The following is a 25,787-nucleotide window of genomic DNA, read 5'->3' on the forward strand; positions in this document are numbered from 1 at the left end:
GTAAACATCCTCATGGTAAAAGCTAAAAGCTTAAAATGACTACGAAATTGAAACAAAACAAAAAAGGGCGCAAAAAATACACAAAACTACAGAAATGGGACGTGAACTTCAGTCTCCTGGAGTTTGTGTTTTGTGATCCGTCCACGACCCCCGCCTCGCTACGTGGACTTCTGGTCTTCTGGACTTCTGACTCTGTTGTGATACATCAAGAGCAAACGTAATCCACGAAAAACGATTTCCCAATGATTTAAAAAATGATTCACAATGCAGTTCCGTTATGTGGGAACAGAACGGTTTAGGAGACCAGATCACTGTTTGTGTGAAAATAAAAGTGACGTTGACATTTTGCCAGATGGGTCCGTTAGCCAGTCGATGTGATTCAACCCGCTTGACAAAGTGGGTTAAATCTGGTGATCCTGTGTAGCAGATCACCAGGTGATCACATGGATTCAGGCAGACGTGGAGCTCTTCAGGACAGAGAAAATACCACAGAAGGATACAAACTAGACACTGGAAAGGTTCAGCCAAGCTGAGACTGAAGGAAGTGGAGCATCCAAAGGAAACCAATGCAGACATGAGGAAAACATACAGATGGTGGATTTGGACGCTTCCTTCTTTTAAGACACTTTAAAAGATCTGCCTTATATTTCTTCTAACAAAGTGACTATGAGTCCGTAAAGTACACACACTTGTGCGTTGGGCTCAGTCGACTCCATGTCACCCTAATTTCCATCCAACAGTCTGTCTCCAAATGAGCCAGAAATAACAGTTTGTCGTGTGATAAACGAACAGACGAATGCTGGAGGTTGATGGGAACTCACCAAATGACTCACTCACGGGGGTTAATTAATGAGAATTGCCAAAAATGATTCTTCCTCAAGGTTAATGGGGAATCCAGTTCAGTGGAGCAAACGCCCGAGAGGATAAAACGTAACAATTTGCTACGGAAGGAAATTATTTTTTTAATATCGCCAAGAAATTAATTTTAAGAGCAACAGAAGTAATGAAAAGTAAGCTGCTGGATGTTATTAATGATGGGTTGTAAACTGCCACAACAACTATGCTGGGGGGTTGGCCGTGTTCATGAGCGGCTTCGGTTCCACATTTAAGGTATTTATACTCGAGTACAGCGAGTTCAGAGAGAGAAACTTTGTACTTCAGATACGATGTTAGTAACATTCTGATTGATGTACAATATCCAGCATACCTTGCTGATGGCAAAATGATACTTTTGATACTTTGTTCTGTTCAACATGAACACTGTCCTACTGTCATACATGCAGCCCAGAAAGCAGTGATTTAGTCGTTTGCCGGTCTGGATGTTTAGGTTTCATTAATCGTGGCGTCAACAGCATTTTGTGTTAAGCCCATATTTAACAAGTCTAGACATTTTTTTTAAAACCAGCAAATCTCCAAATTACAGTGATTGAGCCGGCGTTATGTCATATTCTCAGGTCCACCTCCTCAATTACACTTGTGCTGTTAAAATACATTTTAGGTCAGAATACAAACAAGCTGCACTGTTAAGATTCACTGCTGGTCTTTGAGGATTTGTTTTGATCATAATATAGTAATAATAATAATAATAATAAGGCTTCCATAGCGTGATATGCAGCATCGCCGGTACTTGGTTTGTTTTGTCAAATTACTTAATTTATTTTGATTCTACTGCTATAGAAATTTGCTTTATTGTTTGGTAATGATCAGGTATATTGTTGTTTAACATAATGATGGCATGATGTTGCTGTTGGTCTCTGTGGTATTTGTCCCGCCCCTCCTCCTTTGTGATTGGACGGCTGGGTGACACGACTCGTGGTGTGAGCCAGAGCAAAATTGGAGTGGGGCATAAGGCGGCGCTCCGTCCTTTTATAATAAAAAGTGCTGCCCACTCACTCACACTCACGTTCTCTGAAGCAGAGGCCGAGTGATGACTGGAAACATCTGCAGACGTGATTCGTCAGTAAAGTTGCAGTCATGTTCTCTGTGTTGTTCTCCTTTTATAGATGATTATCAGGATAATATCATGAATCACAATTATGTTGGCAGTATAATCATGACATGACATTTTCATCATCCCATATGGTTATTTCATGTAGGCTATTTAGTAACTGAATTAGCAGAAAACATGTTTATATCGTTATCGAAATATGAAATTACCCAAATGCATCATTGATCTCGAGTCCTGTATCGGTCGAAGCTCTTCTTTTCCTCCGCCCAACTGTCTGTCTGACAGGCGACATCGTCTTGTGATTAACGTCAATGCCTTATCTGTCAGCAGCACACATGGACGAGAGACACCGACTGTCAGTAAGACAAAAGGCAGGAGAGAGACGGGAGAGAGGAGCTGTGACTGAGCTGCAGCAGCTCTATCTTTAAACTACTGATAGTGGTTCTGTAGATAAGACTCTATAGTTGAAACCAGCGGGCTGCAACAGACTCCTGTCTTCAAAACTCTGTGTGAGTGAGTGAGTGTGTGTGTGTGTGTGTGTGTGTGTGTGTGTGTGTGTGTGTGTGTGTGTGTGTGTGTGTGTGTGTCTAGGCGCCTCAAAGGAATTTCATCTCCAATATACAGACTGTTGAGGGTCCAATTTCCTGACCAGTGTGGCGGAGCGCTCTGTCTGAGGTGTGTTAGTGTTTATGTGTGTGTGTGTGTGTGTGTGTGTGTGTGGCAGACAAGCCAGAGTGTCCACACCTCAGCGACGGCAACCAAGCGAGAGATGAGCATTGCTGAGAAGAAGAGACGAGAAAGTAGAAAGAAAAAGTGAGATAGGAGAGGTGAAGGGAGAACTAAAATGAGGACAGCATGTTTAATGGAAGTGACAGAGCAAAGCCTTTACACCTACAAATCACTGAACTCACACACTCTCATGCACACACACACACACACACACACACACACACACTCTCATGCACACACGCACGCACACACACGCACGCACGCACGCACGCACGCACACACACACACACACACACACACACACACACACACACACACACACACACACACACACACACACACACACACACACACACACACACACACACACACACACACACACACACACACACACACGGCAAGACTTTTCTAGTCTGCTGAATACAAACAAAACAACTTTTCAATCCTCTCTCTGCAGCATCACAAACTTTTCTGTTTCTGCTCAGCTACAACTGGACTGATAAAAGTCTCACGCTCCAACGTACACACACTAAATATAATGCTTTGTGTTTGCCTTCAGAATTTTAAAAGTCCTTATTTCCTCTTATAGAAGTCTCTGGATTGGAAATACAAAACATGAACAGGGGTCAGCGACCTTTATGAGACTGTGGCTTCAGTTGTTAAAGCATTAGCACTACAAAACTCTGGTGAATCGTTGGTATTGACTCAAAAGAGTGTGTGGATAGTAGGGATGCCACAGTTCTCAATATAATATTGAACCGTACGGTACGCCATGCACTGTTCAATACGCACTTGTGAACGGCGGTATTTTCGGTTTTGCAATAAAATTTCATGTAATTTCACGTTTCCATCCTTGTTTTTCTCTCTGAATGTCGGAGCTTTAGAGGAGCACTTGAATGCAGCATGTGTTCACGTGCTGCAATGGGGAAACGCCTCCCTGCAGACTAAATATCCAACGTCCTGGAAGCAGGAGGGCTGGGCAGGTAACACCGGCAGTTAAAGCGGTTGCTCTCGGTGATGCTTCCAACAAGCCGATTCTACCGATGCAGAAAACACAAGAACACAACAAGACAAGTGCAGTGGGACGTTTATTGCTAAAGATTTGCAGCCCTTTTCCATAGTTGCAGGCTTCCGTCACCCAATCAAAACACTCGATCCATGCTACACTTTTCAGCACTAACGTAAATTCCCGACTTCTATAAAACAACAGAAAGGCATGGACGTGGAACTGGCTAAAGCACAGAGTAACACTGACCCGGATAGTTGGCGCTCTAACAGAGAGTTATCTCACTGTGACGCTCCGCTATATGTCGGAGATGAAGAGCAGCACTCCAAACCTTCCCCTGTATGAAAGTCATACATACTGAAGTACAGATATGTTTATTTAAAACGGTGACTGTTTATTTGAAATATATATATTTACTTTTGAAATGGTTTTACCCCCTTTTATCCTATACCAGTCAAGTCTAAGAAGCACTTTTGCATTTGAAAGTGTTACATTTTTATTATTTTTTAGTTACTTAGTTACTCTTTACTAAAAGGAAGTAAAGGCCTTTAATCACAGCGTGTGTCTTTGCACCCACATTGTAAGCGGTGGTGTTGAGAACAAATTAAATGGGTGAAATAAGTTCCACAGGGCTGAACAGACAAGCAAAGAGCCCTGGATTGGCGTAATCTACCAAATAGCTGCAAATATGGCGGTGCCAACGGGCTCCTTGCATAGAGGATGGTCCGGGGGGAGGAGAAACCTTAAACCGCGGCCCAAATAGCACCCAACCACTGGGACCAAAGCCTTAAAGCGGGAGGCAGACCGCCGTCAAATGGTGATTCGATACTAAACCACAGAGGGAAGAAATGTGCAGCTGCATAGAGAAGGAATAATGAAAAGGTAAATAGCTGCATTTATATAGCGCTTTTATCCAAAGTGCTTCACCCATACACACTGATGGAAGCTGGCTGCCGTGCAAGGTGCTGAAATGACGAAAGGAGGAACCTCGTGGTTCAGCTCTTTGCCAGAGGAAACTCGGGGCTGGGGGTCAAACTCCAGCAAAATGGCTGCGATTTCACAATGGTGCTTGAGACCTTGTAGCTGAATGAAATGTCTAGACGCTACGTTCAAGGATTTGAGGATTTCTTCCTCACCGTGCAACACAGGGCATGAAATAAAGCTGTAGCCCGTTAATACAAAAACTTTAAAAATGCCCTACTGGTTTTGTTTATGTTTTTCTGTACTTATTGTCTCTGCAGCTGAATATATTTTACATATTGGCTGTTGTAAATTTGTCTACTTTGTATTTATGATTCTTGACTTTTTCCAGAACTTTATCATCTCTTTTCCCTTTCTATGTATATTGTTGTGATATTGTTAAATGCAGGCAAATTGCTTGTATTTGAGAACCTACTGGACAATAAACCTGTATCTTTTTCTTATTTAATAAAGCATTCAATTACAAGCCCGTTTATTGGTATCGTCAGCCATAATTGTAGATTACAAAAACAATTGATAGATTTCAACTTGAAACAACACAAGAGAAGAAGAAAAAGTGATAAAAACTACATTGCAACAAGTCTTTAAACCTGGCGTGTGTTCTGCTGCTGTTGGCTTCTAATCATGTTTACCAGCGGTGAGCGGTGCTTTTTACCCCGACCGTCCACAGCTACTCTTTTTGGAAGACCACTCCAAACCAAAATGAGCTGATGGTTTTCGGGTGAGAATTGGGACCTTGTGGTGCAAATGTTGATGCAGAATCTGTTCTAGCCGGAAGAGAATGAAACTCTCAACACTTTGTCAAACACTTGAAAGCTTTTGGGAAAGTATTGGCATGAAAATTATGCCATTTAAAGCTTTTTCAGCAAAAAAAAACAAAAAAAAAGGCAGCAGCTTCAATCCAATCTGTCACTTTCAGCCTTGAAACCTTCTAAACCATTAAAAAAATCCCACTTTCAAACCGCCATGAACTCCTCTCTCTGACCCCCTCTGCCTCCACTCTTATCTGTCTGTTTCACTTTCGTCATGCCTTCCCCCTGTCCTGGAAATTTCTCTCTCTCGACACAACTTTTCGCTCCCTGACTGCTCTGATCTGATCTGCCTGCTGCAAAGCTTTGGCATTAACAGCAGTTGGGTGCACATCAAATATTTGATGGAAATGCATGAGGCGTTGGGACAGCTATCAGAGTCGCTGTCTGGAAAGATAAATCAAACTAGGATTGGAAAGATGCGGCTTTTTGAAGATGGCTACCAATATTTTTTTTGTAATGAAGCTGCACAGAGTCAATATGTATGAACTTTAACCAGTTTAATCCCTTCAATATCATTCAAATGCCATGCAGGAGTTAGTCCTTGAACTGCATTTGTCCATTAAATCTACACTTTTAGAGGCTTATCAAAATTCACTGTCTAGTTCTGTTCTGGAAATATGCTCGCTTTCTTTCCTAGAAATTTAAAAATGTAGATACACTCACGGTTAGCCGAGCTTAGCATAAAGACTGGAAACAGCTAGCTTAGCTCTGTCTAAAGCTAACTAAATCCTCCTATCAGCATTTCTAATGTTATTTCAATAGTTGCATATAGTGTTTCCCAAAATGTCAAAGTATTAAATAATATTCAAACAGTTAGCTGTTGTACAGAGAAAGGCTAACTGTTTCCCCCTGTTTCCAGTCTTTATGCTAAGCTACGCTAGCTGCTGCCAGTTTACCGTACAGACATGAGACTTCCTCATCTAACGCTCCAAGGAGGGGTGGAGCTTGTTTGGACTTAAAGTTGGAAGTCTGTTCAACCTCATGCTGATAGGAGACAGATTCACCCACAAACATACGGCAATCAGTGGTGTGTGTGTGTGTGTGTGTGTGTGTGTCCTTGAGAAATAACCCTGAAGCGAATGTGTGTGGTTGTCTGTTGTTGGCATTGACATCCTCCTGTTTGGCAACACACACACACACACACACACACACACACACACACACACACACACGTTACGTCAATGAGATGCAGCTTCAGTATCTGCCTCCTGTGGAGTCACACACATGCTATTTTCTCCATACATCGTTCCAGAGGCGTCGATCACTCGCACAAATTTCCATTTCAAAATGCATAACATTCATAGGACCTTGAACTCCCACCATTCTCACATTCCCTGAAGTCCCATGACGGGCTTTGAAAGTGTTTTGGTTTTTTTGATCATTTTCATGCCAATCAGCCTTCAAACTCAACTAAATGTTGTTGTTGGATTAATGAGATTTCAGCGACTCCACACATTGTTCTAACAGGAGGAGCTGAGGAAACGGAGGGACCAAGTTCATCTGCTATAAGAAAAAACAACTCTAAATGCACTTTTGAAGTTGTATGTCCTTGGTTTGGAATGCATTTACTTTATTATATATTTACATTTTACATTTACATTTAGGTCATTTAGCAGACACTTTTGTCCAAAGCGACTTACAATAAGTACATTTGTCAGAAGAAGGAAACAAGGAAACCACAACGTATCATTGCTGATAAAGTAAGAGCTAAAAATAGAACAAGTGTTAGATCCTCATCTGAGTAAAGTAGTACTTCAAGAGCAACAGTGCTACGATCAGAGTGCTATAGGAAAGTTTTTTTTTTGGGGGGGGGGGGGGGGTGTTAGTGGGTCATGCTATGTAGAGTCGAGGTGAAGTCTGAACAGGTGAGTCTTGAGCCTTTTTCGGAAGATGGCTCTCTTCGTGGACTACGATGTATATATTTTTTACAAAATATATGTATAAAAAAACGGTGGGACGCAATGAGGTCATTCTCACTCCAACGCATCAAATACACTCTTTTACTAAACTAACGAGGAGCAGGACTTCATATGCAGAGGAAATAAATGCAGCAACTGCAAGTAAAATGTGAAAACAACAAAGAATAAACGCCATGAAGCTGCTGTGGTTCACAATTAATATCAAAATAATTGTGGATTATTTATTGCATCTCTAGTTACATAACCTCTTATCTGATAGAGGATGACACACGTAGTCGCTACCATTTTACAGTAACATCAGGAGTTTCCAAAGTTCCATTAACCATGCGGCATGACCTTTGTGTTTCATTAAGTCCGGCTGCTCGCTCTGAGAAACCCGTAATCGCTGTTATTCAACGCTGACATGAGCGAGACGTCCGCACATTCCTCTTTAATCAGACCCGCAGCCAAGAAATGTAAACACTCCGCTGGCGGCAACCATCCCCCTCTCTAAATGACACCGCTTGCTGGCCGGATGCATGTAGAATATCAGAAGTGACCCAGAACAAAACAACTGATTATACTAATGCGACCCATGAACATCAGCTTTGTTTGTTTCAAGTCATTCAACAAACGTCTTGCCAGTTTTTTGTGAGTACAAAAGTTAAATGCTCCTTCCAGAGTCGGAGCATGTTTTCTTTATTAGCTGGGAGGGGCGCAGCCACTTTGTCATCTTCTATAAACATAAAAAAACAAAATCGCATCAGAGAGGGAGGTGGTGCCAAACTAGAACATGACGAAAGAGGGAGGGGGAATTAAAAACAGAAAACGTGCAAGCAGTTGAGAGGAAACACGAGTGGTGTGAAGATTGGAAAAAGTGATGGGAAGGAGGAAGATGGGAAAGGAACGCTATCAGGGAGGGGAGGAAAAAAAGGGGGGAAGGTAAGAGGAATAAAGGAAGACAATAAAACAAAAGCAAAAGGGTGGATGAGAGCGGAGGACGGAGGAAATGAAAGAAGAAATGAGAGAAGTTGGGAAGCTGAGAGAGAGAGCGAGGCGGTTTCTGGCAGCGAGCCGTTTCCATTCCTGGCAAAATAAACTGATACCATATGACTAATCACCTCATAACTGGAGCAGGAATTTACTACAACACACACACACACACACACACACACACACACACTAGTGCAAGATGGAGAACGGGGAGCAGGAGCGATGGAGGTTAAGGGTGGAGGAGTTCTGTCCAGACAAGCACACCTCCAGGAAATACCCACTAATCGGAGGAATCGCAACAACACAAAACAGGAAATAACAGCTGGACTCAGATCAGCTTCCGCTGATAAACAAAACATGTTACAGGAATAACTTTTCTGTAAACGGGACCATCTGTTGCCATACAATTTAAGATTTAACTTGTGAAAAACACTAAATATTATTGCGACCCTCATTAACATAAATACACACACCAGGCCGTTGTCACACACTGTTTGGAGCTATACCTCCATAAAGTAGCGCACTGTAATTTGTATTTACCCCACAGAATAATTATACACATAATTGTGATCGACAATAAACATGTGTAAAAGTCAAGATATGAGGTGAAAGAAGAGGAGAGATGTCACAGCATAGATCGGAAAGTCATGACCTTCCCACAATCTTCCTGGCTGTTTCTATAGAGTCAGTAATTACAGCAGAGATGCCAACATGACCGAGTGCACAAACACACACAAACACAAACACACACACACACACACACACACACACACACACACACACACACACACACACACACACACACACACACACACACACACACACACACACACACACACACACACACAAAAAACATACAAACAGACAGAACATAAACTGCTGATTGGAAAGCGGTAGGTTGACACACGCAGGCTGAGCCAGCAGTATGCAGCGTGTGGTGTACACTGTGGTGTGTGTGTGTGTGTGTGTGTGTGTGTGTGTGTGTGTGTGTGTGTGTGTGTGTGTGTGTGTGTGTGTGTGTGTGTGTGTGTTCAGATACATTTGGTTTCATTTAAGTAACAATGTGTAAGCTTTTATTGCACTGCTATGTGTGAGAGAAAACAGGGGTGAATAAACAAGAGACAGATATACACTTTAACTCGGGTTTGCTCCTGATCACTGGTGGAAAGTAACGGACTCAAGTACTTTTATGGTACTTTTACTTTACTTAAATGTTTCCATTTCATTTAGACGTCTACTCCTCACAAGAAGCCAATATAGTACCATTCCATTTATCCATGTATTTATTTATTTATAGTAGTGTCTTTGCAGATTCACATTATTAATACAAAATATGAATCAGCTAAATAAATTGTAGTATGTTATATATTATAGGTTGAGCTTCATATTAGTATATACAGCTGAACTTAGTTCAACCTTTACCAGCTAATAATTATAATCTTGAAAGAAAATATATGGTTAAAAATGACTTATTCTGCAGAATACTTTTACTTTTGGTACTTTTATACTTTTGCTCAAGTTCATCAAGAAACATTTTGTCCAAGCTTAAACTTAAATAAACCGTTTAAGCTCTATCCATCCATGGGCTTTCCCGCCTTTTTAATGTTTCTATCTGCTAATAGTTTTTCTCAACAATGTGCCTTCATACAGGGATTAGATTATATACTGCCTCAACATGGTGTGATGTTTCCTGTTGATTCTCAACACAAGTACTCATTTATAACAAACAATAACACACTAACTTAACATACATATTAGTGTAATGGATGACATGGTCAATTCTGAATTCAACAGAATTAATTATTTCAGTTTAGCAACAAAATCCCACCAGACTTATAGCTGTATGGCTCATGTCCACTTCCTGCGATTATTTCACAATAAAAGCCTTCCTAGGGTGGAAAAAGAACATTCCTCCTCAACCCCTGGAAGGCTTTTAATGTAAAGCATCTGTAGGATATGCTGAGTTTGCCTTGAAAAATAATTTATAGGCAAATTAACACTGTTAACTTGAGCATAATGGAAAAGGGCAGTATACATAGAGCCAGACTAAAACGGGAAATCCAACGTCCTGTCTCATGAAGACTTCCATCTGCAGAACAGTGAAAACGTTGTGAACTGCTCTGCGGATGTTTCTTTGTGGATGTTTCCAAGAACAGACGACAAGGAAATCAAAAGAGGGAGGGGAAAGAAAGCATGAAAGAAGAAGAGGAGGAAAGAAATGAAGGGAGGAAGGCAGGGAACCAAATAATGTGAGGTCAAACAGGCAACAGGCCAACACACAGGAAGTACACCACATGAACACACACACACACACACAGCAACCACCACTTACAACTAAATATAAATGTGTACACAGAAACCAGTACAAACTCTAAGTACTACTTTGCACTGCATGCATGCAAACTAAATACATTAACAAAGGCCCACACCCACACACACACACACACACACACACAGCTGTGAGGGTGTTCATGTGACACCGATGCATTCAATGTGACTCAGAAAGCAAGGACACGTTGTTTGCCAGTGATCTGGGTCTGAGGTCGAAACTTCGACATGAAGACAGTTGGAGAGGGACTTTATAATGAGAACATACGGGCAGAGGCAGGCCTCCATAACTAATTCAAGTTAAACATGGTAGCAGGGTCAAATATTTATGTTGAGTTGAGTTTCTCAACATTTCTCAAATATATTATTTATTTAAGTTGGATATTTTGTAAAAAACAACTACAAATTGAAGCTGCGTTCATTGATTTTCTGAGGGCAGAGGAAGTTACACCTGCAAACTCATGAGGCTTGAAAACGGTGACAAACTAAATCGTTGTGGGGGGGTCTGCCACATTTAAGTACTCCAAGAAGAAAATAAAGGTTAAACGTTTCCGAAAAAGGCTCAAGACTCACCTGTTCAGACTTCACCTCGACTAGCATGACGAAGTTTTATCTAAACAGTCCGGTTCACGGAATATTTTGACTCACCTTTTCACCATTACCGTGGATTTGTCTGTGTAAAAGGGGCTAGTGGCTACGCTGCACTTCTGGTTACAGCTGACAACGACGTTCTGAGCGATGACGGTTTCGTGAAGGCATAGAGCCGACCTGTAGCCCCTTTAGCCGCTAGCCACCAACACAGCCGCCATATTGGGAGCCACATAGAGGCAATAGATATGCTCCGAGTTACGTATTACCCACCTTTACATTTTTTGAATATTGTTATTTATATCAACTCTGTTAATGCATGTGATCTACATTTTGGCATTGGGTGTGTTTTTTAGTTTTAATTCTGGAAGTTCAGCTCCTATAATACACTGTGTACCCAAAATACAGACACTCAGAAGCCACAGCCGCACCAAAACCATTACCACATGAAATCATGTATTCTACTCTATCAGGCTTTCAATCTAGAGCTCTGGCTCCAGATTGAACCAGTTTGCCCGATGGGCGAAAGTACATGCCATTATCCTGGTTTCCTGCACGAAAAAATAAAAATGCATCAAAAGCAATGTTTTCAATAATGACTGATATGACCCAGACTGTGAAAAAGAACCCTCCCTAGCACTGAGGATACAGAAATGACTCAATGTGGTTTTTCCCATTAAAAAACACAGTGGCATTATGTAAAAGGTTTAAAATTCTGAAAGTGAATGAATGTTTGGTATGAAGATGTGGGTTAAAATATTTAATTAAGTGAAATAACTTGTTGGCGGATAAGGTTCCAGGTTCTTGTTTCTGTTGATTATTTTATACCTTGTCTTATGTGATAGAAAACCAAATACATTTACATTTGGGGGTAAAATGGCATTCTCTCTAATGACTTAACTCGTTTAATGCAGGTTTAATTTTCGCCGAGCTGTACAATCTTATTTATATTCATAATGTACTGCAGGTCATGAACAGAAAGAGTGGAGTGTGGAAGCTTGATGGTCGGGCGTTTAAACAAAGAGTTTAGAAGGAATGAAACGAGTAAAAAAGAAGAAAAGAGTGGCAGAGTTGAACAGATGCTCACCCAGCAGGTTTATGGCCCAGGACCCCCACACACACACACACACACACACACACACACACACACACACACACACACACACACACACACACACACACACACACACACACACACACACACACACACACACACACACACACACACACACACACACACACACACACACACACACACACCTTGCAGTGTGTCAACAACTAAGGTGACTCTGTTAAACTGCTTTATTCATGGGTAACCCTGTCACATCCAGTGGAAAGTACTGAGTGTCACTGATTAGAGGCTCTCTCTGTGTGTGTGTGTGTGTGTGTGTGTGTGTGTGTGTGTGTGTGTGTGTGTGTGTGTGTGTGTGTGTGTGTGTGTGTGTGTTCTCCCTCCTTCTCTCCTGCAGCCAAATGGGAAGCACTTGACAAACATTACAAAGACCTTCAGCGGTGAAACAGCCGTTCTCCCTCAACCCTGATTTACCTCCTGGTCCTTTAACATTGTTAACATTGATTTAACCAGGTTACGTCTAAAGAGAGTCAGACTGGGCTTCAGGGGAGTAAACAACAAACGCTGCTAAACAGAACAAAAACAAGAGCTAGAGTCTAATGCTAAGCTGTATTTGTTTAGACTAAATGTTATTAATATTATTCAAAATCCTGCTGAGGGGGACAGGAACATTTTGAAGACAATCTGTTGTTAGGTTTTTTTTCATTCAAATGTCAATGTAGACATGTCTCCTGCAAAACACCTACACTCTCAAATACGTTTCCAGGATCAAACAGTCACTTAAACGAGACAAAAAAAACGCGATAAATCCACATGGTTGGGTTTAAGCAACACATCTACACGATGGTTTGGTTTAGGTAACAAATCTACATAGTTAAGTTCAGGCAACACATCCACACGGTTAGGTTACACAACATGGAACTACATAGAGTCTATTATTTGTTGGGTTTTAATCTGTATCTTACTTCAGTTTTGTCAGAATTTAAGGCTTAATCATAATCACAAAACAAGGCCAGTGTCTGACACTTTCTTCACTAACTTTTAAACATGCTGATTGTCCCATTTAAATGCGCATGTTCCACCTGCAATCAGCAGTGTGTTCATGATTACAATCACGGCATGGATGGTGGCATGTTGATTGCATGATAAGGGCATCAAATAGTGCTCATACTAAATAGAAGGGTTGTTAGTTTGGAGGGAAAGAAATAACAGCGCACCTTTTTATTGGGATTCACGTGGAAACTATTTCTATCCTGCAAAAAAAAAAGAAACGCCTGCAGGGTGGAAATGAAAATGGAACATTTAAAACAGTGAGAAATGAGGAGAAATGAGGTGGAAATAAGTGAACGCAGAGATCCAGAGAGACATGTGGGGAAGTTATATGTTGAAAGAAAGACAGGACCAAATATTGGAAGAGAGGATTGTGGTTTTGGGTTTCCTGTGGCGGAGAAAAGAGGTCAAACTGCAGCCATGAGAACACACACAGACGCATTCTAGTACCCTTAACTTCTTGCTCAAAGGCACAGTGGTGCTTTTGGGTGGGATTCAGTTTAGTGTACATACACTAAAGTGTGAGTCATCAGATCCTCAAGGCATCAGCAAAGACAAGCTAGCCGTTAGCATTTAAGTCACCACTGCACCTTAAATCTGATGATTTTTACCTGGAGTTTGGTTTGTAACCATTTCTGCGGCTGGTATGTTTAATCCCGAGTCTTTCTTCCAAAGACAGACTTTTAAATGTGTGCTGTAGAAGATAATCCACCTCATTCACGGGGATCGCATTAATGACCTTCTCGAAAAGATGCTTCAGCCAACGACAAGCCAATGATGACGGTAGTACATTGGCAGTCAGCCAATCAAATTGCAGCGGGGCAAACCGGCAACCAGCCCCCCAAGTGGTGTCTACTTTCATTCCCAGCGGCTTTGAGCAGGCAGTGGTGCGTTTTCCCAGACTCCGGGCGTGAACGTTTTACAAGCACTCGACAGCAACAGTTGCTATTTTGCCATTGACAACAACTTTGATAAGTTGTAAACCAATTATTGGCCTTTTTACTATATAAAACAACATATACATATTTTTTGTTGATTTAGTGATATTATATTGTCATATTTCAATACAAGTAACAGCGCTGGCCGTTGATGCAAGCGTCCACTTCAGAGACAACGGCGAAGCAAATGAAGTTGTTTGACTGCAGGGTGAAAAGTTCGACTAATCCGTCAACATCTCCAACAAACAAAACAAAAAGATTCAACTGACAAGCAACCAGACGAACGTGAACGTAAAACAACATTGTGAAGTCTTGGGTGGCGACGTATCACAACATACAGAGGACATGGTCACGTCACATTTTCAGAACTAAGATCACGTATCGCTGCGTAATATCGAGCAGTAATTACTCATAGTATAGGGAGACTAAAAACGGCAACCGTATTTACATTTTGTTGGCGATCAAAAGCTGATGCCTGGTTATTTTAGAAGTTAGCATTAAGCAAACCACTGACCTTCTACATCACAGAATAGTGATAAACAACGCAGCAACTGGGTGTTTTATGTCGAGCATTAATACAGATTTATATTCGGAGTTACTGAGCAACAAAATCACGTTTGTGACAGAATGTCATTGGTGTGTCACACACACACACACACACACACACACACACACACACACACACACACACGCCACCATGCAGGTCTCAGACGTGTGAACGTATACGTGTCTGTGCATCTCACACTGCACGTCGTGTTAGTTTATCACTTACACACCTCAGCGAACAGCCGGCGGTGTCAATGAGACGGCTCTCAGGGTGCGATCGCTCTGATGAGACGCCGTCTGAAGTGACGCAGGCGAGTCTGAATCCTCTCTCCGTTTCCAGAGTGGAGGGATTTAAAAAACGGCAGGCTTAAAGTCTTACAGTAGCAGCAGTAACGGTTTCAGGGTGTGATCACGAGGCATAAGACGATATCATCATTTCATGTACGCCGAGTACCCTGGCTGGAATAAATGTGGCTCACGATATGATCCCAATGATCATCAAAATGTGCTCAAAACTCTCAAACATGGCATGAACCTGCGTCACACATTTATAATGAACAACCTGGAAACTCCCAGATCCAGAGATCACATCCAGTCTGCCATCAACTCAGAAGTCCACAGTGAGGTCATGAAAACTGAAAGCAGTCCACATACCGAGAGGATTACTGCACATCCCAAACAGATCAGCCTCTTTTGTGGAGAGGAGACACTTTTCTGTCAGAGTAATTGTTTGTTGGTTGAAATAAATACGTTTTCACATCTTTTAATGTGTTGTTCTGGAGCAAAGATTTTCAGTTTACTGTCAAACCACAAAACCCTCACATATCCCAATATTTTCTTAAATAATTAATTGCTTAAGACATGAATCTGTTATTTCTGTTGATTGCCGAAATAAACTGGAGCTGGTACACATCTTACTAAAATGAATACTAATAAAACTAATTAAACAGACACTGCAGCTTAATTAGAAATTCTGCAGCACTGAATTTGCATAGATGTGGATTGTTTTCGTTGTCTAAATGAGGAATTGTTTATTTTTATCGTTATTACTGTACTAGTCGGGGAACTCACAAGTGAGAGATTGGAAGAAAATAGTCAAAATCGACACTGAAAACCTCCTTCGAAAAAAGTCCCATGATGCAACTCAGTAGCATGGTTCATTAAACTCCCTCAGCCTCCTAAACGCTGACTTATTTCACATCCCACACCTCCAGGTTGTGATGCAGGCTTTCTGTTCAAATGTATAAGCTTCCTGCCGAGCCACAGAGGAAATCACACCTCAGCGTTCACAAAATAAATAGCAGTACTCCTTGTGACAATAAACTAAACGGGATGTGTAAAATCAGCCGTGTGGCCCTTTAAGAAAATAAGTCTTCAAGGCTCAAAACCACTTGTTTAAATCCACATTTTCCGCGTGTCTACTTGCCTTGAACACTGATGTCAAACATGAGGAAGCATGGAGACACACAGGTTAAGTTGAAAATGAAGAGAAAGCACTTGAAAGGATGAAGCCACCCAGCTGGTGGAGACGAGGAACTGACAGCTTGTCAGACTGACAGGAATAACAAACCGAAGGTAGAGAACAATGTGGTCAACGCCTGGCGGGGAGGATCGAGAGCTGAAGCAGAGGTGGGGAAGCAAAATGAGTCATGTGATCATGAGGAAGGGAGAGAATGTGACGGATATGAAAACATTCAACGTAAAACTGGAGGACAGTTAAATAAAATGATGGAAAAACGCAGCTTGCTCTACAGAGAACGTGAAGTGTGGATGTCAGGTGGATTCATACCTTTATCTGGTTCATCTAAACAAACAGAGTGGTCAAGGACACACAAACACACACCTGCTGCTGTTTCTACAGCAAACACAACCTTCGGACGCTCTCCACAAGCCCAGACACACATGGAAAACACACATCCGCTAATGGTGGAGTCCAACCATAGACTGTATAGAAGAAGTGGGCGTAGTCATGGTGACGTCACCCATTGGTTTGTGGACTAATACGGTCTTGAAGCTACGAGTGCGGCCATATCTGACCATATTTGGACTGTGGAGGAGCGACGGTTGGATCTGAGGAACACAAGCAGCAGAGCAGCACCCTTACTGGATCTGGATCCATCTGGATTCTGGCGTGAAGCTGTTAACAAAGTTAGCTTCATAATTCAAGGTCAACTTTACAGCTAAGTGTTGTTAGCAGCTAACTGCATTGCTACCTGCCAGTATAAATGGTCAAAAAGCCTACATTAAACAGAATGCTGAGCCCTCCATCTATCCTGCTTACCAATCCAACACAGAACTATTGTGAAAGAATGCTCGGCCTCGGAGGATGAAATAAATCAAAGTTACTCTGACTTATATGTGCGTTTACACCACTAGGGCTCTGAATCTTAAGGTGGATGGGAACATTTGGATTCAAACACCATGACAAACTATGAGCTGAGCTCAAATATGGCGGCATGCTTTGGGGAATGACTGAAACTAAGAGAAGGTGCATGTAAATAGATACTGGCTTAAAAGCCACGGGTACGGCCCTTCAGGATCACAAACCATGTTCACCGTTTGCTCAAAGAGAAACTCTCCACTGAAAGAAAAACTGTGAAGTGCATCCCTCTGTATAATGAACATCCATTCTCGGCAGTAATAAGCCCGCACAATAGACTTAAGCAACTAGAATGGCAAGTAATTAAAGGCATTGTATGAAATGAAATGGAAATAGAAAAAGCAGGCTAGAATCATTAGACCGAGGGCCATTGTAGCTCTCTCCTCCCCCGGTCTCTTTTTGTCTTTGCAACTCTTTTCATGTTTTCTATTCTCCGCCGAGCAAAGCGACGGCCTTTTATACATGTAATGATTACTCTCGTCTTTTTGGAGAGCGACGCCTCGCGTCCCCGAAACAAAACTGACTGACGTGACCCCGAATTAACAGCGAGAGGCAGAGGAAGCCAGCAATAACCAGGTTGCTAAATGGCGCTCCACGCTTCTCACCCTTCATTCAGCAGAGAAATAGCCATCATTGTGGAGACAGAGACACAAAGATGGGAGTGTGCATGTGTCCGTCGCCACGGAGATGACGCTAGAGCATCGGGGGTAAAATAAATGACACCCGTTGGTCCGGAGGCCTGAAGACGTTGAGCTCTTGGGAGTTTTGTTAGAAGCTTGGCGCTGATGACGCTGACATACAAATGGTTCCATCAACGAGACAATGTGATGTGACTTGATGTGATGCCTCCTCAGGGAACAAACTGCTAAAAAGGTTTTTGTTCCTCAGGAAGCTCATCCTTACCAAGTTGTGCCTATATATAACCAGACCTTATTCATAGCATCACATTATCATGCCAGAAACTGGATAGTCTATTCATTCGGTTTGTTCTGCACAGATGAGATGAAAAAGATGAGGCTTCATATAAGTATCCAAATGTCAAAATGTATTTAAAAAAAAAAAGATAAATGTAATCAAACTCAAAATTCACGTTCTTATCTTACAAAATATTCTGCTTCAATCCATATTTATTGGCGTTTAGCCTTTCAAAAACTACATTTTCACTGCGGTCGAAAAAATGTTTGCTTGTAAATGGAGACAAGCACCTGTATTAACGTGGCGGTGTAGCAGCAAACAAGATTACATTTCTATAACAAAAAAATATATATATTGATAATATTTTTGGCAAATATTTAACCTGATGATGTGATAAAATGTGACGACAAACATTCAAGTTTCATTGAAAATCCATAACAGAAGTTTCAAATGTTTAAAAAAGGACATTTGGTGATTCATAAGTGTTTGGGGCAAACAGTGTATTTAGTTTTTTTTAATAGTGTACTGTTATTTCATTCTACTTTGTCAGATCAAAGCCATTTGAACTTTGTTCCTAAAATGGGACTCTATTTTTTCCAGGCCACTACAAGATAACTTTAAGTGAGAACATAATCTGTACCAACTGCAGGAAATGACCCCTAGGGCTGATGGGTACAAGCAGATCTGTGTTCATATCGTATTGCCAGTTTGGACACGTTCTTAGAAAGCAAAACATCAATATAGGCTTTTCTTAATTACCTGGTATGAAAAGAGGTAAATAAGAACCAAAAAAATGTTCCCAAAGTCTCCCATCATGCATTTCTAAATGTATAGAAATTAGCTTTGGGGTTCACATTGGTGCAAGGTACAAATTAGCATTGGTACATTACAACGTTGCCCTGGTGGCGACCTGTCCTGACTCCTGTGTGATTCCTTGGGGAAATGGACCTTTAAACAGCTACCAAGGCTTGAATAAGAGAAACAAATGTATCATTCTGGAGATCGGCCACTTTGTCACGAACATTGGAAGTTCATTAGGAAGGGATTTCCACAGAGCACAACATTTACAGAGCTCCATCCACAAAGCAAAACAGCAAGTAGGAAGGAGCACAGGTCAGTAATCAATCAGGCAGGCCTCTCGTAGCTCTGAGGCGGCCTGAGCTTAATGGGACCAGCACTTTAACAGCTTTAACAGCTGGACAAACACAACACAGCAAAGCTCATCTGCATTCACGCCGGCCTCAATCAGCTGCTGCAGACATACTTCAAAACACTGCTTTTTTAGCCTCTCCGAGTTTAAGATGCACACCATAGTTCTGGAGTTGATGATTTAGGATGGTTTTCTGTGACTGATTCAATTAAAACAAACTGCCCTGGTGTTTCTCACACCGATCTGGCGGTGGTGAAGACTTAAGACCTTTTAAACGCTCTGTGGACATACTTGTAAAACTATAAGTGGACATGAAAGAAATTCTGAAACGCTTTTTTACTCCCTTCATATTTTACTCACTGTGTCCTTGTTTTCCACTGCAATATAACATCTATCTGCACCTCTATAGAAACAACACAATCATGGCTAAAAGCGGGAAGTAGGGTCATTTTCTCATCGACTTTCATGCAGTCTGACTTCTTTTTGTAAACAGAGCAGTCGCCCCCTGATGGCCAGTAGAGAGAATGCAAGATAAGGCACTTCAGCGTTTCCCTTCTCAGAACTGGAGGTTGCCGCCTGTTTCAAACCCACCAATATGTTTTAGGGTTCAGAGGGTTAAAGAAGCAACAAAAACAAAACACGTGTACGTGCCAACAGCTGCCAGGCTTGCTCTGTACACGCGCCTCTTTTTCACCTAAACAAATTACTGCTTTCCCAGTGTTACACGTACAGTAATGACATCCATGGAAGTTTCTACATCTGCTGCTGTAAACACCTACACAGAGAGCTGACATCTCTGGAAAAAAAGTCAGAGCAAAGTGAGGTTTGTGATGTTTCTGAAGGCAGAGAGAAACACTCGGATGATGAAAAGACGAACAGAGAAGATCCATTTCTTTATGGTTTATTAGCAACAGTCTGACTCAGTGAGCGTCCTCATTATAATGTAAAGGAAGTGTGAGAAAAACATCCCAGCAATGAGCACATATCAAAGGTGTGGAGAGAGGAGATGAATCTGGTGGATGATCCCTTTAAAAAACAGCCCCATATGATGTAACAGCAGTTTGTTTTAAATAAAGTTTGCGCCGTGGTGATTTTCTCCACATGGCTTCACTGGTGTTTAACGCTCTGAACACTGAAAAAAAACTTTTAACTAGCACTGCAGTTACAGATTATTTGTTTGATTATTATTCCTTTGATCAAATTGGGTGGTCTTGAGTTATGAAAGATGTGCATCAAAATTACCCAGAGGTCTTGTATGTTGGTAAACTTTTTAAAGTGAAAATGCCAAATATTCACTGATCGCAACTTCTAAAACACAGTAACTTGCAGCTTAACTTTGTCTTACATAACAATTAAATAAATAGCTTTGGGATTTAGACTGTTGGTGGAATAAAATTAGCAGTTTGAATGCATCACTTTGTTCCGTGCAAAATTATAATGGCCATTTGTCGCTGTTTTGAGAGATTTTATACATTATATGATCAATGAAATGGAGGAGATAATTGGCAGATTAACTGATGATGAAAAGTGTCTTTGTGATTTACATGAGGATTATGATGATTTACAGGTTACTGCATGATCATTAAATCATGAAACAATAGGAAGCACGATCTCACGCTTCTTCTTATTTTTTAGATGTTCCTAAGAGTGCTGGGAGGCAACGTGAGGTCACGACACAACAGGTAGGACAACAATGAGCTAACACACGACAAAAGTAAATAACCGAGTTATTCAAAGAGGCTGCTCTGCTGTTTACGTGCACCACACATGGCTTTAACTGGCCAATCAGAAGACGGCTCACTGGGGGATGGAATGTCACCTGGCCCTGTCATTGGTCGAGGTGGGAGGAGAGGTCGCACATGCTTCGGCAGTGACAGAAGCACACAATGGGGAAGTTTACCAGCGTCAATCAGTATTAATAATTTCACCCATTGATGACCCTCAATATAAACGTCTTTATTTATATTATATCATCTATTGTTTTTCACTTCTACATATTGTTGGAGTCTTCCTCTTTATTATCTTTGGGGATTTCACATCTTTATTGTCTTTATTCCTATTTTATCATCATCTATTATTTCCCTTCAACATGTTGTGTGGATTTCCCTCTTTATTGTCTATATTTCTATTTTTTCCCTTCTGTAGGTAGTGCGATTTTACATCTCTATTGTCATCATTTTTGTTTTTATCCTCATTTTTATTGTTGATGTTGTTTTTGTTGTGCAGGTGTATTGGTGGCTGGGGAAAAAGGAAAATAAGAAAAATTGTGACCTTCAAACCTGCCAGTGTGTTTATTCATTGCTTATGTTTTTCACCAATGAAAAAAGTATTTATAGAAATATGTCCCAGTTTTCATCATATTGAAGCATGCAGTGCAGCACACAAACATGTAAATAAGTAAATAAGTAAAAATGGAAAAGAAACTTCTCCTGTCACGCACAATAAGAATAAAACAAGCAAACGTGTTGCTGGAAGTGAGTGATGGCCTACGTGACTGTGCATTCATGCTCCCTGCCCGTTTGACCTCTGACCTCCAACGTCCAGCCATCTCTTCCTGTGTTAAATCACTGCAACGAGGACTTTAAAGGAGTGTGTCCTCTCTCTCCATCTTCACTTGTTGTCTCTGCCAAGTTACCATTAAATTTCAGGCGTTTTGGTGTTTCAACACCGGAGCTCTGATGGCTTTGGACTAAAAACAACCACATGGTTCCAGTCGAGATGGAACAGGATAACAGATGTTGGGCAGCTATGCAGAATGAACTACAAAATGCAATCAAGAGACATGAACAGACAGTATGTAGAGCTTTCTAGACACTACAACGACTCGACGACTGTAGAATACGCTGGATGATGATGGACATGAATCAGATGCAGTTCGTCAGAGAGACTCAGCACATGCTACCGAACCCACAGACAGCAGACGGTCAGTGGTGAAAGAATGACGTCCATCTGGGAGACAGTTATATCTGCAGCAGCGGGTTTTCAATTTCACAGCCTGTGATCATAGATTAGGAACAAATAATGCTACAGTATGTTATGAAGCTAGAAGAACGTTAACGTTTCATGTTTTGTTTCACATTTTAACGTGATTGAGCAATTCATCAATAGCTATCAATAGCTCTTTTTTCTTTTACTTGATCCTTAAAGTGGTTATTACCCCATTTAAGTTTTAAGTAACACAAAGAAACACTTGTTGCAGGTCAGTTTGATATACATATACATAACAATGTGGCCGAGGTTAGTAATATCATACGGAAAGATAAAAACATGATGTTTAAAGCAATGAAATGTCTTCCAGTCAGTGTTGGTAAGTTTAAATGTACACATTCATGTACCGGTAAAATTGCTATTTCCTACTTGACTTCATCACAGCGGTAATAACAGGTCATTTTAATTGTACAAAATATATACAATCAACTTAGAAAACATGATGCATTATTATAGATTGAAGGTGTTTTCAGTTATGTAGCTGGTCGGACCTGCACAAGTTGGAGTTGTATGAAGCTACATATGAGATCCTCATGCACTAATACAGGAACAAAATTGAAACTCGTCCTGCAGCAAAACGTTCAGGAGAGTCCCTGAAGTTCAGTAGAAAAAAGAAAGTTTGAACCCCCTAAATCCAACACGCAGTAAGGGTCAACTTTTATAGTCAGTACTTTTACTTTTGATATTGTAAGTAAGCTACATTGTTCTGTTTACTTGGAGGATTTGACATTATGGTTATGATACTTTTACAGAAAGTAAATAGTCCCAATAATTCTTCAATGGTTGCACCAAAATATTTATGTGTCAAACCATAACTTTCATTAAGAATAAATGCCAGATGTAATCACAGTTTACTGAAACAGTTGGACAACAGAACGTACATATTACATATTGAATGACCCCCAGCACTACTCCAAACAGAGTTAAACACAGCATTGTCAAACTGTTTTCGCAGCAACCCAGCAGCTTGTAAACAATGTCCTGTTATTGTTTTTTGGGTCATCTGTTTTCTCTGAGCCTTCATATATTTATAACATCGACTAGTTTACAGTTTATTTCTTATTTGAAGGATCATTTGACTCACACTCATTTTACACACTTCGTTTCATTCACAGTTTACTTTCTGCCTCAGGCTGAATTCAACAACAGAACTTCCTGTGAAAAGACAAACAGCCATGTGACTGCATTCCTGTCAAACAGGTCTCTTAATAGTCCAACTGTTGAGGCGTCATTTGTGGCGTTCAGCCCACAAACCGCCAGCATTGCTCTCTATGATTTTAGGTTTAGCAACGCAAACATTCCTCTGAGGCCGGAATCTGATTGGTTCATTAAAACACTGGTGGGTGGAACGATAATGCTAGTTTTACTCGCAAATATGCTAGCAACATCCTCCATCCTAGCTCCCATAAATTCACACGTTTTGAGTGTTGGCTTCTTTGTTTTGTTTGTGTATTGTGAAATAATAAATGCAGCACAGTTGTGGGGGATGTTGCACGGCTACAGAAAGCAGTGAGCTAATAGTTATATGCTAGCAAATGGAAAATATGCTAGCACTAGTCAGTGATAATATCTCAGCTTACTATCCTCGACACATTGTTGTTAGGATTGTACATTTCATCCAAAACTCTCTCATCAGTCGCTTACAAGCTCACTAAATGACTGCTAGCAAGCTTGTTAGCTCTGTTGCTTCTAGGCTTGTTAAGGGAGTTCCCAAGATCCTTAGTGCAGTCGCAAATCAGCCCGCTAACCTTATTAGCTAAGTAGCTAACAGAACAATGCACGGTGTATTGAAAAGACAAATGTGTACCATCAACTCTTGTTTTAATAACTGTGTGTAGGCTATTCTATTTAACTTTCACTTCACTACACTTAACTGGCTTGACGGTTTTGTGGAGCAAGTTTAGCTGGTTAGCTTAGCATAAAGACTGAAAAGGGGGTGAAAGAGTTAGCCTGCCAAAATCCACCTACCAGCGGCCGTTAGGCTTCACCTTGGTTTCTATATAATCAATAAACAAGATGGAGTGTGTTCATTAGTGAGCTATAGTGGTGACCCAGGTTAGCTGTTCCCCTCCTTTTCCAGTCTTTATGCTATGCTAAGCTAAGCTAAGGGGTAGCTCCATATGGAATGTACAGACCCAAAAGTGCTATCAAATTTCTCAACAACCCTCAGCAAGAAAGAGAGTAAGCGCACGGACTTTCCAATATGTCAAACTATTCCTGTAAAAGCCAACGTGACCACATCATATGAGGACATCTGACCCTGCCAAACCTGGTCTGACTCTGCATTCAGATCAGAGTAAAGTCCACTTGACAAATAGATAAGAGAAGGGAAAGGGAATAGCATAAAGGCCAGAGCTCTGCTACCACATGCAACATGTCCAACACTACAAAGTTATCCACAAATACCCTGCTGGCCCCCCGACCTTCATAGAGCGTGAAAGTCACACTAATATATGAATGAATAGAGGTTTTCCCTTTTTATAATACTTCCTTGTAGGTCCTTCTTTGTAAACAAGTTGCAAAAATATCTTGTTGGATCTGCCCATTAAGCAACCAATGGAAGTCCTTTTGCCTCCAGGAATTATTCGTACAAACTCCCAATAACTCCATGCTCCGTTTCCAAGTCAGCAGATAACGTGTACAACTGTACGGCTGGTCCCCGGGGATATTCCAAGAAAAAGCTCAGCCCTTTAAACAGTCACTTCATAAAAGAGGGTGCTATGTGTGTGGAGGCCTGTGTCAAAGCTTTCCCTGAGAATAGTCTTCAAGCGAAACATTAAAAAAAATGAAAAAAAGGATTTAGTGGAAAGATTATTCACAAGCTTATTCAAAAGGAGCACACCATCGATTGCTTTGAGAACACATTGGAACTGTTATTTCCCTGAAAACAATAATTGAACAAGCTACAGCAATGAGTGTGAGGACAAATTCCCATTACTCATACAGACACCGGAGGCCTGAGCCGACAGTTTGCTGCAACTTCGGGGTGTTTTTAATCATTTTTTCAGTCACTTTTGATTCCGTGTTAATGCCACGTCTGCTTTAACTGAAAATAATCACACGCCAAAACTTCCCACTAGTGACTGCATTTAATTAAACATGACAATGAACTGTTCAAGCAGCCTCTAAACTGCATGCTGGACTGATCCGGGCGTCATAATAGCCACAACATTAGACAACTGGCGTCTAAACAGAGTGGTGCTGCTGCTGCTGCTGTAGATATAATGGTTTTATGGCTTCAGAGCTCAAGGTTCAGTGTGGAGGCTACTCTAATCCATTAGCTGACACCATGGGCAATTACCTCCCAATCATGTACAGCAATGCTTGGAAGCAGATGGCCAACGGCGAGAGTGTGTTCAAAGATTCATTTCTCCTCACATGAGATGTTAATAAGGTTAATGGGTGTTTGCGACCTTTGGAGCCAAGATTTGACTAAGTAGAATCATTATCTGGCTGCTGTTGCAA

At 41.1% G+C, this 25,787-nt stretch overlaps 1 protein-coding gene across 1 annotated transcript in view; it reads right to left on the reverse strand.

The window, feature by feature from the left end:
- The window catches only part of LOC311032432 (plexin-B2-like), a 178,161-nt gene that overhangs the window by 151,013 nt on the left and 1,361 nt on the right, over positions 1–25,787 (reverse strand). The gene's annotated exons all lie outside the window — the stretch shown is intronic.

Source organism: Eutrigla gurnardus, assembly GCF_963514095.1.
Source record: "Eutrigla gurnardus genome assembly, chromosome: 21".
Lineage (NCBI taxonomy): Eukaryota > Metazoa > Chordata > Actinopteri > Perciformes > Triglidae > Eutrigla > Eutrigla gurnardus.